Source organism: Macaca thibetana, chromosome 4 (assembly GCF_024542745.1).
Source record: "Macaca thibetana thibetana isolate TM-01 chromosome 4, ASM2454274v1, whole genome shotgun sequence".
Lineage (NCBI taxonomy): Eukaryota > Metazoa > Chordata > Mammalia > Primates > Cercopithecidae > Macaca > Macaca thibetana.
In genome coordinates this window covers 37,248,928-37,265,286 of record NC_065581.1, presented here as the reverse complement: position 1 = coordinate 37,265,286, position 16,359 = coordinate 37,248,928, and the positions used below count along the sequence as shown (strand labels likewise).

The following is a 16,359-nucleotide window of genomic DNA, read 5'->3' as shown; positions in this document are numbered from 1 at the left end:
AACCTCATCCAATGTATTTCTTAACTTCTTACGGAAAACGAGATTATTGGAATAGTACGCATATTTCTGGAATAATAGGAAGGAATGAATTATGGATGAATAAAGAGAACCTTTTGGCAGCAGTGGAGTTTATCCAACCCTCATTTCTGCCTCAGAGAAGCAATGCAACTCTGTGCCAAGATATATATGTCTATATCGCTATGCTGTTGATAAAACGGCCTATGACAGTGCTTTGAAGAAAATAGGCATTACGCAGATATTTGATGACTAAATTAATGTCCAGCTGAACTGGAAGCCCTCATAATGCTACTAGTACTGCTACATACCGGATAATATGACAGTCAAGGCCATGGGAATTATATGGCATTGGCTGCCCTGGTTCCATGGGGAGACTGAGTAAACTGGGCGGAGGAGATTTGGCCTAATGGCATTAAGCTCTGACGATACTAGAAGCAGCCCTCAGAAGGAAAAGATAAATGGGCTATCTCTAAACCACCAGAGCAATATCGGAATATGTATGAAAATCATTTCCTACCCCGTGTCAGGGTCAAAAAAAAAGCACTATGTTTTCTCATACTGGCTTCTGGAGAGTTAGAGCTTCTTGTCCTAGGACTGGTTTGGGGCAGGCGACTGGTTTACGACAGGTTTGGGGAGGAATACATCGACAAAGGGTTAAGGTTGTTGGGCAGCCCAGCCTAAAGGTGGTGTTTCTCAGCGTGTGGTCCCTGGACCAAGAGTGGGGGTGCCTGCTTAAATCCCAGACTCAGGGACTCATCACAAATCTCTAGAATCAAATTTATGGAAGAGGTGCTACGGTACTGCAACCGTATTACTAAGGAACAATCTTCTGTTTCAGAACTATGGCCTAGGATTTGGGGTTTCAGGTGGGGGCCTTGAGCGGAAGTCCTCTGACTGGCTTCATCACATCCGACAGACATTACTACAACACTTTGTTTTGGAGACCACTAAAAAAATACCTCAACTTCTCACAGGGCGAACAGGAACAAAACTAAGGACTCTGGAATGTATTTTCATAAGCTGGTTAAACACTAGTTCCTTTACAGCCTTGTTTATTACGTTAGTTTGTTCACTAGATTCTTATTTAAAAATAAATCTCTTCAACCGTAGAATTTTCAGAAAGAATCACAAACTCCAAAACAGAAGAGGTTTTCTCATAGTACAGAACTGGGCTTGTAAACCTGAAGACACTGCTATAAAAAGCAAAGTTTTATTTAAAAGAAAATTGCTGGTTAAGGCTTTCCCCAGCGCTTTTGCACTCAGAGCCACGAATGAAAGCTGGCAATTTGCGGGTGGCAGGGAAGGAAGACGAGGAAACAGGGCTGAAAAGACCGGGCAAAATGCACCCGGCTCCAGAGTTCAGGAGGAAGTCCCACCAACTACCTAATTTTTAATGGAGCCAATAAATTGCCAGAAGAACCGCGTCTGCAAATGTTTTGCCAGTCAACACTCCAGGTTCTCGCCATTCCTCTCGGGATGAACCACCCGAGGCCTGCAAAAAGCAGTCAAGTTATACTTCAGCTGTGCCCACCACCTCGGCGCAGCGTCGCCTCCCTCCCCAGGATCACCAGACTCTGCCCTCCACGCGGAAACAGGACCCCATCACGCCGGTGCCGACAGGTTCCTCGCGCCCAGCTTAGCCCCGCGGCCTTTTGACTTGGGGGTCCGAGCCGCCGCCGCCGCGTGCGGAGGAGAAGCCCCCTCGGCCACAAAGGGGAGACTCGGGCCACGCCCGCCACCACACTCGCCCTGCCCGGTCTTCGCGCCCGAAACCGTCCCGCGCCGCCACTTACTCGTCGCTCCCCGCCGCGCTGTCGCGCTCGGGGATGGAATCCGCCCGGGAGGCGCGCGCAGACCGCGCAGCCAGAAGCCGCAGCCGGGACCGGCTGTGCCGCAGCGGCGCGCGCCCCCCGCCCCAGCCCGCGCGGCCACGCGGCTGAGTCACCCAGCGCTTCACGTTAAGAGTCCCCTCCGCGCGTGGCACGCCGGGAAGGCCGTGTCGGGGGACCCCGCCCGGGGCCGCACCGTAAATGGGAGTCGTCTTTCTTCCAGTCCACTCTGCACCCGACCGCAGCGGGCGCACTTTTCTGAGTTGCGCATACCCTCTCAATTATTAAAGGTTGCAGACGGAAAAGTTAGTAGTTTTCGGAATTGTAGAATGCGCTCGCGCAGCGCCAGGACGGCTGATACTTACCCGAAAATGTGGAACCCTGATCTCCCCATGCTTGGAGCGGGATTGGGGGCAGCGTAGTAAGAATACTGGAGTTGCTTAAACGCATTTGCTCGAAAGTCACTACCCTGGACATACATTCTGGCCAAAAGAAAGGGGGAAACCTCCACGTTTTTTTCAAATATTGAGTTTCATGAAGGTACCTGCTATGACGAAGTTATATTACAAATTTTAAATCCGCCGGAAGCAAGTTACTGGGAAAACTGTGTTATGAGTAAAATATTTCAGCATTCAAAAAACATCTATGTGTGGTCCATGTCCTATAAACCGAATGCTGGAAAACCCAAAAGGAAGTTCTTATTGTCATGGTTTCTAGTGGCTTTTGTACTTTTAAAAATTACACTAGGCCGGGTGCGGTGGCTCACGCCTGTAATCCCTGCCCTTGGGAGGCCGAGGCGGGCGGATCACCTGAGGTCGGGGTTTCCCAGACCAGCCTGGCCAACATGATGAAACCCCGTCTCTGCTAAAAATACAAAAATTAGCCAGGCATGGTGGCGGGCGCCTGTATGATTCTAGCTGCTCGGGAGGCTGAGGCAGGAGAATCACTTGAACCCAGGAGGCAACTGGGAAGTTGCAGTGAAGTTCCCTCTCAAATATATATATATATGTCTCTATATACTAATTAAATATACTAATTATGCAAGCTATTGTAAATTGTTGTTGAAAGCTATATAAACTAATAATAGCACAATTTTTAAAATTCTGGGTCGATTTTCCTTTTCCTTACAAGAGTCTCTAAAAACTAATTTGGAACTAAGGATTAAAATTGGTGTTGAAGTGGAAAGAATGTAAGAAAATAGTTTGACTCATTTCAGTGGGTTTCACATGGTTAACGGATACTTGTATAGCAAACTTGTTTTATCAGGGTCAAAAACTTTAATTTTCAAAACTGAAGACATAAGTTGTTTCATTATAATTTGGTCTTAGAGGCATAGAGGGTCATTTTCCATTTCTGTTCTCCCTCGTTTATGACTGTAAAGTATGCAAGACTGTATTGTGTTTATCTCAACATGGGCTAGGCTGTGAGGCTGCACACTCGTCATCTGTAAGTCAGTCTCACGTCCCCATGGTGACTCAGCTTCCCTGCTGCTTGCGTCTCTGGCTCTGCCATCCTAGCACTTCCGGGCTGGCAGAAGAGCTAGACTGGAGAATCTGTAAGGGCTCTCCTTTGCCTCTGCCAGAAGTGAGTGGCCTTTTCACTTCTGCTGATGTGTTTCACTGTCCTGAACTGGCCACCCGACTCAACCTGACTGACTCTAAGAAGGCTGTGAGATATAAATTCCTGCATGCCTGGAGAAAAGGAATATGAAAAAAGATTTGGTAAATACATGGCTATAAACCAATTTGAGTGAGTTATAGTCTCCAAACTTTACAATAGTAGCAGCATAGAGGATTGTTCAAACTAATGCCTTTATTTCCGTTGTTATAAAGTACAGTGTTACGGCCTTTGAGTCAAAGAAAAAAAACCCTTCTGATATTCCTGCAAAACAGTTCTTGAAACAAATTCTTCCTTTCTGGAAAGATTCCTTCCTGCAGATTTGTATATTGTCTTTCTTTCTTTTTTTTTTTTTTTTTTTTTTTTTTTTTTTTTTGATACGGAGTCTCGCTCTGTCGCCCAGGCTGGAGTGCAGTGGCGCAATATCGGCTCACTGCAAGCTCCACCTCCTGGGTTCACGCCATTCTCCTGCCTCAGCCTCCCAAGTAGCTGGGACTACAGGCGCCCGCCACCTCGCCCGGCTAATTTTTTGTATTTTTTTTTTAGTAGAGACGGGGTTTCACCGTGTTAGCCAGCATGGTCTCGATCTCCTGACCTCGTGATCCGCCCATCTCGGCCTCCCAAAGTGCTGGGATTACAGGCTTGAGCCACCGCGCCCGGCCTTTTTTTTTCTTATTGTGGAGAACGGAGTTCTTATTCTATTGCCCACGCAGGTCTTGAACTCCTAGGCTCAAGCTATCCTCCAGATTCTGCCTCCCTAAATTTGGGGATTACCGGCATGAGCCACTGCACTGGCTGCAGATTTGTGGTTTACAAAAATCTGGCCTGAAGTTTGGAGAATCAGGCTAACTACTGGGTCTTATTTTTTTTTTTAAATACTTTCATTTTGGAAATTAAAGCATACAGAAAGATATAATAAACACTTGTTATCCATCATCCAAAATAAATAAGTGATAACATGACTTTTAATTTATAGTTAATGGTTCTACTTTTGGCTAAAATTTCATGTAATGAACAGCATATCAGACTGGGTACCTTTTTTGGGCAGACTTCAAGGAGACAGGATATGAGAAATGTATATTCACAGAAAGCATAGGTGTTTGCTGATTTTTATCATTTTATTTCTAATTTAATGTAGGTATCTCAAGACCCTGAGTCTCTGAGATGTATTTATATCTGAAATCAAAACCTTTTTTTTTGAGACAGGGTCTCCCTTTGTTGCCCAGACTGGGTGCAGTGGCGTGATCACCACTCACTGCAGCCTCGACCTTCTGGACTCAGGTGATCCTCCCATCTCAAGCTCCAAGACAGCTGGGACTACAGTCATGAACCACCACACCCAGCTAATTTTTAAAATTTTTTTGTAGAGATAGGGTGGGAAGGGGGAGTCCTAGGCTCAAGCAATCCTCCCAGTTTGGCCTCCCAAAGTGCTGGGGTTACAGGCATGAGCCCCTGGGCCCCCTACTGAAACCCTAATGTCAAATTGGTAGACTTGGAGTTTTCAATTGACATAATGGCAATATAGTTCATCTGATTTGCTGAATTATTTAAGTCTCCTTAAACAGCATCTACTACCAGTAAAATTACAAAGCACTCATCCCAACATTTTATATCATTTAGGCTTCTTAATAACCATAGAAGATAGATTTTATTACTCTTATTTACAAATGAGGAAATCAAGACATAAGCATGAAGTGTTTAAGGTCATTAAACTACTAACGAGGTGCTTGTGGGCTGAGAACTCAGTCGTCTAATTTCAAAGTTCTTGTTCGTCATACACTAAATAGTGACAATTCCAAACAACTAATTTAAGGTTGACTCTTAAGAATAAAAATATTTTTTAAATAATAGCTATTGTAAATTGTCGTACAAAAAGCTAATTCTCATTTCTACTGACTAATCTTATGTAGTAAATGTAAAAACTAACCAAAAATCCCCAGATTTTGAACTATCTCTCTCAAAGTAATTACATTTGCTAAATGTTGGTTTTGTTTTCTGAGACAGAGTCTTGCCCTGTCACTCAGGCTGGAGTACAGTGGTGGGATCATGGCTCACTGCAACCTCAGCCTCCTGGGCTCAAGTGATCCTCCCACCTCAGCCTCCTGCGTAGCTAGGACTACAGGTGCAGGCCAACACGCCAAGCTAATTTTTTAATTTGTAGAGAGGAAGTCTCACTATATTGCCCAGGCTGGTCTCAAAGTCCTGTGGGGAGTCAGGATAGAGGAGCCAGGAAATGTGGAAATGTGTTACCCTGGGTTTCGGCGAAGGCTGGGCGTAAACTGATAATGTTTATCTCTTGTTATTCCTGTTACTGGTTTACGAACGGGCTCTGGCCTTCCTATCCCATGTACCGGCTCTGACAGCTCACATGACCTCTTGTTTATGAACATACAAGTCTCATTCTTAAACCTAATACTGAGAATGCCTAGAAGTTTTCTTTTCTTTTTCAGCTTTATGTGAGTGTTGTTGTTGACGATGTTTTGAGACAGAGTCTCCCTCTGTCGCCCAGGCTGGAGTGCAATCTCTGCTCACTGCAACCTCCACCTCCCGGGTTCAAGTGATTCTCCTACCTCAGCCTCCCAAGTAACGGGGATTACAGACACACGCCACCGTGCCCAGCTAATTTTTATATTTTTAGTAGAGATGGGGTTTCACCAGGTTAGGTCAGGCTCTTCTCCAATTCCTGACCTCAGATGATCCACTGGCCTCTGCCTCCCAAAGTGCTGGGATTACAGGCGTGAACCACCACTCCCAGCCACCTTATATGGGTTTTAAATAAACAGCATTTGAAAAAGAAAATAGGCAGGACACGGTGACTCATGCCTGTAATCCCAGCACTTTGGGAGGTCAAGGTGGGAGGATCACCTGAGGTCGGGAGTTTCAGACCAGCCTGGCTAACATGGTGAAACCCTGTCTCTACTGAAAATACAAAAAATTAGCTGGATGCGGTGGTGCGCCTGTAATCCCAGCTACTCGAGAGGCTGAGGCAGAAGAATCGCTTCAACCCAGGAGGCAGAGGTTGCAGTGAACCTAAGGCAGGAGAATTGCTTGAACCCAGGAGGCGGAGGTTGCAGTGAGCCAGGATCACACCACTGCTCCAACCTGGGCGACAGCGAGACTCTGTCTCAAAAAAAAAAAAAAAAGATTCCAATAACCCACTGAGCCACCACAGAAAGCTATGAGATATTTATTTAGTAGATAGGTAAACTTTATTTCGCAAGCCCAAGGGGATAATTTACTTTCCATCCCCCTCTCTTTCAAAATAGAGAACCTCCAACAAATGGTATATAAAGGAAAACAAAGCAAACAAAAGAGGGAAACTTTGCAGTTTATTAACTCAAGCATGAAAGTACAGAAAATAAGCAGGGCTCAACATACTTGGAAAAGTAAGTCTGAATTTATTGCATTAAAACATGGTGTTGCACTAATCCAGCCGGGCGCAGTGGCTCACGCCTGTAATCCCAGCACTTTTGGAGGTCGAGGCGGGTGGATCACGAGGTCAGGAGATCCAGACCTTCCCGACTAACACAGTGAAACCGCATCTCTACTAAAAATACAAAAAATTAGCCGGGCGTGGTGGTGGACGCCTGTAGTCCCAGCTACTCAGGAGGCTGAGGCGGGAGAATGGTGTGAACCCAGGAGGTTAAGCTTGCAGTGAGCCGAGATCACACCACTGCACTCCAGCCTGGGAGACAGAGTGAGACTCTGTCTCAAAAAATAATAATAATAATAATAAAAAGAAAGCATTAATAAAACAGAACCTACTTTTACTTCAGTCATTTGGTCCCTAGGAATTCAAAATAATGCGGAAGGAGATGAAACATAGTAGTTTATAAACAATTTTGAGACCAGCATGAAATGACTAAGGACTATGATATAATTTCCTTTTCAGAAAGCATACAATTCAGGACAAACAGTTATCGATGGAATAAATAAACAAACATACAATTATCAGACACAGCCATAAGACTTATTTAGAAAAGAATAAATAACATATCTTTATCCTAGAGTTAGTTCTAGAGTTATTCTACTACATTCTGGATGTGGTTGAGGGCAGCATTTCCTATAGCTGAATGAAATTAGTGAAAAGATATAGGTTATGCTTTCAGTAGTGAAAAGTGAAAATGATTTATTCTAGAAACCTTGATTATATTATAGTACTGTCAAATTATTAAAATATTGACAAATTATGTACAGTTTAGTAAGAGCTGGCAGCTCGCTATGAGATTCTTTTATTTTGCTCAAATCATGTCCTCCTCCTTTCCCCAAACTATGAATAATTGAAAACATGGAAAATCTGTTTATCAAAACATGTGTCCTCCTGGCCCCTATGTCCACTGTAAGAAACTTCATCATAAGGAACAAACACATAAACAATAAGATAAATAATGAGAACTAGGTAAATTCAGAAAGATTTCTTTGGCTTACTAACTAAGAGTCCAAACAGAGCTTTCTCTTTGCTTATTCAGAGTTGTGATGCCTACTTGGAAACAAGTCAGTGTTTGTGAATATATATATATAAAGTACATGAAAAGGGAAGAATTAAACACATGAAGTGATGGCCAGGAGCAGCGGCTCACACCTGTAATCCCAGCACTTTGGGAGGCTGAGGCGGGAGGATCACTTGAGGTCAGGAATTTGAGACAAGCCTGGCCAATATGGTGAAACCCTGTCTCTACTAAAAATACAAAAATTAACAGGCATGGTAGCACATGCCTTTAAGTCCCAGCTACTCGGGAGGCTGAGGCAGGAGAATTGCTTGAACCTGGGAGGCGGAGGTTGCAGTGTGCCGAGATCATGCCATTGCACTCCAGCCTGGGCGTTGCAGCGATACTCCATCTCAAAAAAATAAACAAAAACAAAAAAAGAAAAAAAATGTTATATCATTTTTATAAGGCAGTATGATGTAGTGAAAACAAATATTGGAAAACAAGCCAGAGGACCTGTGTTTGAGGCTATTTCACACTTACTGATTAAACAAGTCACCCAGAAGGTTAGGTTTCCTAATCTGTAGGTAACTGACCTACTTTTGCCATGAGGTTGTTATGAAAAAGGAAAAATCAAAATGTATGCAAAAATATTTTATAACCTCTAAAAATTAGCTGGGCATGGTGGCAGGTTCCTGTAATCCCAGCTACTCAGGAGGCTGAGGCAGAAGAATCGCTTGAACCCAGGAGGCAGAGGTGCAATGATCCGAGATCACGCCCCTGCACTCCAGCCTGGATGACAGAGCAAGACTCTCAAAAAAAAAGAAAAAAGAAAGCATTGGCCAGGCGTGGTGGCTCACGCCTGTAATCCTAGCACTTTGGAAGACCAAGGTGGGCAGATCACGGGGTCAGGAGATTGAGACCATCCTGGCTAACATGGTGAAACCCCGTCTCTACTAAAAATACAAAACATGTAGCCAGGCATGGTGGCAGGCACCTGTAGTCCCACCTACTCGGGAGGCTGAGGCAGGAGAATGGCATGAACCCTGGAGGTGGAGCTTGCAGTGAGCTGAGATTGCACCAGAAATTTAGATCGCGCTAGAGAAAGGTAAGGTACTACTAGTATTAATATGATATATATACCCCATCCAAACTAATATTATCTTTTTCCTGAGGTAAAATTGTCCTCGTTAATGTCGACCTTAAATTGTTTGCATATCAAAATATACCAGTTAGTTTTCTTAACATTTGTTCTGCAGTTTTTTGTTTGTTTGTTTTTTGAGCTGGAGGCTTGCTATATTGCCCAGGCTGGTCTTGAACTCCTAGAATCAAGAGATCCACCCGCCTCAGCCTCCTGGTTAGCTGGGATTACAGGCACGTGGCACCATGTCTGGCACCATGTCTGGCTTGTTATACAGCTTTAATGAAAATAAAAACATGTTACAGTGATGAAATATTTTCAATTTTTTTCTTTTATCCATAATCATGAAAAACAATAGAATTACTATTTTAAAGAGAATTAAACATCACTGTTTTTTTTTTTTTTTTTTTTTGAGACCGAGTTTCGCTCTTGTTGCCCAGGTTGTAGTGCAGTGGCATGATCTCAGCTTACTGCAATCTCCACCTCCCTGGTTCAAGCTATTCTCCTGCCTCAGCCTCCTGAGTAGCTGGGATTATAGGCGCCTGTCACCACATCCAGCTAATTTTTTGTATTTTTAGTAGAAACTGGGTTTCATAATGTTGGCCAGGCTGGTCTTGAACTCCTGACCTCAAGTGATCCACCCACCTCGGCTTCCCAAAGTGCTGGCATTATAGGTGTGAGCCACCAGGCCCGGCCTAAATATCACTTCTTAAGGAGATATTTGGTTTTCTACCGGATGTGTCCTCTTTAGTGCCTTTTAAAAATCATACACTAAATAATTGTCCTTACAGATTCTTATTCTTAAAAGATTGTCAAACACACACACACACAGTCAATGTCCTAGGCTGAATCTGGAAGGAATTATTAGGAATTGCTAGCTCATTGCTTCCTCAGCTACTCTTTGATTTTTAATATACTATATGATAGCAACATATGAATAAGGCTGACAGCTTTTGGAAAGTTCCTCTTCTTGCTTTGAATCTCTGTGCTTAAGCTAGTAAGTGGGTTGGTCTCTCTTGGTTTTTATTTACTGTAAATGGAAGTAGGTCCATATGATGCTGAAAATTAGTGGATACTCTACCTTGAAATGGGAACCATATGCTTCGAAATTGACTTTAAGAAGGATCCAGGTGAGAGTAAGCTGAATAGGAACTAAGAAGATCTGACAGCCTGGTCACCTTTAGATCAGTCATTGCCTCTCTGGTCTCATCCACTTTTATCTAAAAATGGGGAAGTTTAGATCAAATGATACCTACCATTTGTTGAGTGCATCCCATGTGGTGGGCAGGCACTAGCTCTAATTGGCAAGCCTCATTAGTTCCATATTACAGATGTAGAAATCAAGGTTTAGGCTGGGCGCGGTGGCTAACACCCGTAATCCCAGCACTTTGGGAGGCCGAATATGGATCACTTGAGGTCGGGAGTTCAAGACCAGCCTTACCAACATGGAGAAACCCCGTTTCTACTAAAAATACAAACTTAGCCAGGCATAGTGGTGCATGTCTGTAATCCCAGCTACTCGGGAGGCTGAGGCAGGAGAATTGCTTGAACTGGGAGGCAGAGGTTTCAGTGAGCCGAGATCACACCACTGCACTCCAGCCTGGGTGACACAGCGAGATCCCATCTTAAAAACAGAGGGGAAAAAAAAAAAAATATATATATATATATACACACACACACACACACACACACACACACACACATATATATACACACACACATATATATACACACATATATATATGAAGAAAAAAGAAAAGGAGAGAAACAAACATAGGAAGAAAAATGTAGAGCTGGGGAGAAGGGAAAGAAAAAAGAGTTGCAGGCCTGACGCGGTGGCTCACTTCTGTAATCCCAGCATTTCGGCAGGCCAAGGCGGGCGGATCACCTGAGGTCAGGAGTTCGAGACCAGCCTGACCAACATGGAGAAACCCTGTTTCTACTAAAATTACAAAAAGTAGCTGGGTGTGGTGTCACATGCCTGTAATCCCAGGTACTCGGGAGGCTGAGGCAGGAGAATCGCTTGAACCCGGGAGGCGGAGGTTGCAGTGAGCCGAGGTCGTGCCATCGCACCCCAGCCTGGGCAACAAGAGCGAAACTCCATCTCAAAAACAAAACAAAACAAAAAAAAAGCCCCAGCACTTTGGGAGGCCGAGGCGGGCGGATCACGAGGTCAGGAGATCAAGGCCATCCTGGCTAACACTGTGAAACCCCGTCTCTACTAAAAAATACAAAACAAAATTAGCCGGGCGTGATGGCGGGCGCCTGTAGTCCCACCTACTCGGGGAGGCTGAGGCAGGAAAATGCCATGAACCCGGGAGGCGGAGCTTGCAGTGAGCCGAGATCGCGCCACTGTACTCCAGCCTGGGTGAGAGAGCGAGACTCCGTCTCAAAAAAATAAAAAAATAAAAAAATAAAGTTGCAGAGAGTTAGAGAAGGAGAAGGAGGAATCAGAATGGACGAGAGAAACAGAGTGGTCCAGAATAGGAAAAATCTGGTCTTAGAAGGCAGAGAAAGACTAGAACAAAGGGGAACCACAGTGGAAGCCAGGAGAGATAGGTTAAAGGAGTTCATTTTTTTCATTCAACAAATATTTATTATCCAACCACTGACTGCAGAGTACCCTGATAAATGCATGTCCTGGGAGAAAAAAAAAAATGCATTACTCATGGTCTAACCCCAAATAGAATTTCATTTCTTAGTAACTTGGGTTTTCTTTTCTTTCTGATAATAGAAATAATTTATGCTCATTTAGAAAATATGGAAAACAAGAGCTGAAATAAAGAATCTCTCATTCTAGCCTGGGGCTCAGTTTGAAGGGGCAGCACCACCGAGAGAAAACTCTTCTCATTAAGATAGCAGAGGTGCAAAAGAGCAAGCAGAAAGTAACCAGGCCTCTTTAGACTTAGGCTCGAAATAGTGCATTGTCTCTTCTGTCTCTGTCTCATGAAGCCACTGCAAAGGTGTGGACACAGGGAGGGGTAAAGAAATGGGGCCAGTAATCAGGTATGTATAGAGAGAATATACATATACATACATATACTATTAAAATTAGTAACTCAAGTACCATGTGTGGTCTTGCGGTAAATGATCTGATTTTCTGATACAATGAACAAATCTTGGTAAAATTCAGAAAATCATTAAACAACAATAACAAAAGTATAAGTTTCCCTTGATTTATACCATAGATGCATTCCTGGAAATCTGGTACATATAAAACCCACACAAAAAATATTTTTTATTTATATGTGAAACAGACAAGTTCTAGATTCAGATCATTATGACTGGATTTTTTGCCTATGAGAGTATCCAGAGGGACAGTCAAAATACAGAACGTAGGACAGTTTTTTTGTGGAGGGCAGGACCTTTACAGGCATTGGAGGAGGTCTAACATACCTGACTCTACCTATTAAATTTGGGTTTTGTAAAATTTTGTTTGTTTGTTTTGAGATGGAGTCTCGCTCTGTCGCCCGGGCTGGAGTGCAGTGGTGTAATCTCAGGTCACTGCAACCTCCACCTCCTAGGTTCAAGCGATTCTCCTGCCTCAGCCTCCCAAGTAGCTGGGATTATAGGCCTGTGCCACCACGCCCGACTAATTTTTGTATTTTTAGTAGAGATGGGGGTTTCACCATTTTGACCAGGCTAGTCTTGAACTCCTAACCTCAAGTGATCCACCCACTTTAGCCTCCCAAAGTGCTGGGATTACAGGCGTGAGCCACCGCACCTGGTCTCTATATTTGAATATAACCTCATATTAATGTAACTGTACAATTGCACCCCAACATTTTGAACAATGCCCCCTAGAGACTAGTACACCCTAGTTGAAGTCTACTTATCAAATATCCCATATTGTGAAATTTTTGTTCACTATTGTAACCTTGCATCTAGTTTGATGCCTGACACATAGTAAGAGTTTAATAAATATTTCCTAATGAACACAAGAGTGTTCCTTTTACTTACATGGCATTTTTCATATTCCTTATGATAACGACTCGCATTTGTTTTTCCAGTCCTGACCTCTCTTCTGAGCTCCAAATCCATATTGGCAAATGCCCACTTAACATCTTTACTTGAATGACTTTCACATACCTCAAAGACTAAGTATATCCAAAATTGAACTCGTCATTTCCTGCCATTGCATCCCTCCCCCAGATAAAACCTAGTACCAAACAAGGCAAAATGTTAATTCGTGCTGGTGCTCTCTGGTTTAGTAACTGCCACTATGACCCACTTACTTAAGGGATCATCAGAACCCTGGCATTATCCATGATTATTTTCTACTTATCATCCCATTTTCTAGTCAATCAATTCTAGTTCCTAAATCTAAAATTTATCTCCTTTCCATCTCCAGGGCTTCTACCCTAGTGGATGATTGAATGACTACAATGGTCTCTTGCCTACTTCCAAACCACCTCCATCCAGTAGCCAAAGACATCTTTTAAAACAGAAATCCCATCAGGTCATCCCCCTGTTTAAATTCCTTAAAGAGTTTCTCACTTTTTTTAAGGACAAAATCTAAAACCCTGCATGATTTGGCCCCTGCCTATGTATCTTTTCTTATTTTGTGCCACTTAGTACTCTCCAATCATGCTGAGCTTTTTGTGTGTTTTTTTTTTTGGCTTACATTCTTTTTTAAAATTAATTTTTATTAAATGAATCCAGACACATCATTTAAAAACCAATCATTGTTAAACAGTTTGTTTTTTAAAAAGTTTATGGCACAGTCTTGTTTTCCAGGATCCCTGCTTTCATCTCTGTTGACTTACTCCTTTCTTTTTGTAGAGCCCTTCCCTTCTCCACTAGCTTCCTGATGCAAGGGAGGTTAATTTTTTGAGATGTTGCATGAAAAGGGGGTTTATTCTAGTCTTACTTGTTTGTTAGTGTGAGTAGGTGTACACTCTAGATTGGAAAACATTTTCTCTCAGGATTTTGAAGGCTCTGCTGTCTTCTAACTTCCAATAGTGCCGTCGAGTTTGTTCTTAATTTATTTTTTTCAATCTGGAAGATTTTAGGATTTATCACTGATGAATTCCAAGATGCGTGTGTGTATATTGGTTTCGGTCTTTTCCATTTGTTGTGCTGGGCCTTTTCATCCTGGAGACATATGTCCTTTTGTTCTTCGATGTTTTCTTGCATTTGTTCTTCCCTTCTCTTCCCTTCCCTTCCCTTCCCTCCCCTCCCCTCCCCCCTCCCTTCCGCCACCCCCCTCCCCTCCCCTCCCCTGCCTTCCCTTCCTTTGGGACAGGGTCTTACTCTGTCACCCAGGCTAGAGTGCAGTGGTGTGATCATAGCTCACTGCGGCCTGGAACTGGGCTCAAGTATCCTCCTGCCTCAGCCTCCTGAATAGCTGGACTACAGGAGCAGAGCACCATGTCCAGCTAATTAAAAAAAAAAAAAAAAATTGTAGAGATGGGGTCTACCTATCTTGCCCAGGCTGGTCTTGAACTTCTGAGCTCAAATAATCCTCCTGCCTTGACCTATCGAAGTGCTGGGATTACAGGCGTAAGCCATTGTGTCTGGTCTGGTTAATCTTTTTAATTTTTTGTAGAGATGTGGTTCTCCAACTTCTGGGCTGAAACAATCTTCCCTCCTCAGCCTCCCAAATGCTGGGATTAAAGACGTGAGCCATCACACCTTTGTTTCTTTGATAATTTCTTCTCTACAGCTTTTGCTAGTTTTTCTTTTTTCTTTTCTGGAATTCTTATTATTCAAATATTGTAACTTCTAGATACTCTAATCTTATCTTTTTTTATTGTCCATGTTTGTCTTCTGTGACAACTGAGTTTTTTATTACCTTCAAGGGTGATTTTCAACCACATAAAAGTACCTTTCAGAAAAGTTAATCTCCCTAAGCTGTTAAAAGAAGCATAAAGAGAAAATTATAACATTTCAGCTGATATATTTTATTGTTTTAGTTAAAAGGCTAGCAAATTTTAGCAATCAATTGAAAAGGGACTTTTGCCGCTTAACTAAAGACAAATCGTTTCAAACCACAGGCATTTCAAATATTTCATTTCTTCTTTATATACCTGAATTGTCTGACAAACCTTCTCATGTACTTAAGCATCTATTATAGACCTAATAATGTTATAAATATGCATGATTATTGGTTCTCTTATAAACCAACATCTCTTGGAAATTACAAGTATAGATTTGATTTTATTTGGCCTTTATACACCCAACTATTTCACCAAAACTAAGGAGAATTTCAGTTACGTCATTAATGTTCCAATCCGATTGGAACCTATAATGGCTACCTCATTTGGTTGGATTCAACTAATTTATTTATTGCTTTTCAAAATAGGCCACAACTCTTAGAGACATTAACATAAAATTTTATTAAATTTTAGATCTCTCATGACTTTTTTGTTACGAAAAATTTCAAAGATAAAAAGTTGAGGGTATAGTATTTCAACAAGTATACCCACTACTTAGATGCAATAATCATCAACATTTTGATGTGTGTGTACATTCCAAGATGTGTGTGTATATACTGGTTTAGGTCTTTTCCATTCGTCGTGCTGGGCCTTTTCATCCTGGAGACATATGTCCTTTTGTTCTGGGATGTTTTCTTGCATTTCTTTGTTTCTTTTCTTTTCTTTTTCTTTTAGAGACAGGGTCTTACTCTGTCAACCAGGCTGGAGTGCACTGGCATGATCATAGCTCACTGCAGTGCGCTCCCAATATTTGCTTTATTTCTATGGCTGTTTATTATGAAAAAATTCAAATATAAAGGAAATTTAAGACTAATACAACCAACACTAGTATATCCACTACTTATAATAGATTAAACAATTGCTAACATGTTCTCATATTTTCTTTATTTTTATATTTGTCTATTTTGCTGAACTATTTGAAAGTAAGTGGCAGACAATATGACATCTCACTCCAAAATTGCATTTGGTTTTCTTATCTCTTTAGCCTCTTTTCTTTTTCCTTTTTTTTTTTTTCTTTTCTGAGATGGAGTCTTGCCCTGTCACCCAGGCTGGAGTGCAGTGGCGTGATCTTGGCTCACTGCAATCTCCGCCTCCCAGGTTCACACCATCTCCTGCCTCAGCCTCCCGAGAAGCTGGAACTACAGGTGCCTACCACCATGCCCAGCTAATTTTTTTTTTATTTTTTAGTAGAGACGGGTTTCACCGTGTTAGCCAGGATGGTCTCGATCTGCTGACTTCGTGATCCACCCACCTCGGCCTCCCGAAGTGCTGGGATTACAGGCGCGAGCCACCACGCCCGGCCTAGCCTTTTCATGTAGAGCAGTACCCTTCCCCATCTGCCTACCATTTTGTTCCCCCATGACAATGATTTCTTAAGGACATCAGAGCAG

The 16,359-nt window shown here is 42.6% G+C and overlaps 2 protein-coding genes across 5 annotated transcripts in view; both read right to left on the bottom strand.

The window, feature by feature from the left end:
- Positions 1-13,010, bottom strand: part of KCTD20 (potassium channel tetramerization domain containing 20) — a 55,943-nt gene extending 42,933 nt beyond the window's left edge. The window contains exon 1 of one of the 4 annotated variants that reach the window (XM_050787715.1): positions 12,993-13,010. The gene's annotated coding sequence lies outside the window, so the exon portion shown is untranslated. Of the gene's footprint in view, positions 1-1,811; positions 1,936-12,992 lie in introns of those variants that run through there. The other 3 variants (XM_050787712.1, XM_050787714.1, XM_050787713.1) reach the window with 3 other exon arrangements.
- SRSF3 (serine and arginine rich splicing factor 3) overlaps positions 1-16,359 on the bottom strand; it is a 400,608-nt gene that overhangs the window by 153,593 nt on the left and 230,656 nt on the right. The gene's annotated exons all lie outside the window — the stretch shown is intronic.